Here is a 591-nt window from a genome sequence, read left to right as displayed (position 1 = left end):
TGATTTCTACTGTTGTCTTTAGGTATTATACGATTCCTAAGGAGCAATTCAAAAGCACATTGCATGAAGAGGGAAAATAGTAATTTAACCATGGAAAACCATGAAGATTATTTCCTCTACCAAGTAATCAAAAGTAACACAAAAAATTGGACAAGCTACCCCCAAAATCCCACTAAGAACACAGCATTGCAAAGCCTGAATCTAAGATTGGAGAGATATATGAATCTGAGCTGAAAGACATTCTATCACACAACTGGCATGAAAGACAAGGAAAACTGCAGAGATTGTCCCATAGTTTAAAAGTTTAAAGAGGATCTGGGACTGGAGAGATGGCTCAGCGGTTAAGAACACTGACTGCTCTTGCAGAGGACCCGGGTTTTATTCCCAGCACCCACATGATGACTACGAACTCCAGTTCCAGGGGAATCCAAAGCCCTCTTCTGACCTCCGCGGCATTGCATGACACGGGTGCACTCACATACATGCAGGCAATATGCTCATACACATAAAATAAAATAATAAAAATATGTTTTAAAAAAGTTTAAAGAGGATCTGACTGCTAAGTGTGGAGTATAATTTTGGGTTGGAGTG

Source organism: Nannospalax galili, unplaced genomic scaffold (assembly GCF_000622305.1).
Source record: "Nannospalax galili isolate Female #2095 unplaced genomic scaffold, S.galili_v1.0 scaffold1120, whole genome shotgun sequence".
Classification (NCBI taxonomy): domain Eukaryota; kingdom Metazoa; phylum Chordata; class Mammalia; order Rodentia; family Spalacidae; genus Nannospalax; species Nannospalax galili.
The sequence above is the reverse complement of the archived record's forward strand: the minus strand, read 5'-3'. Positions refer to the sequence as shown.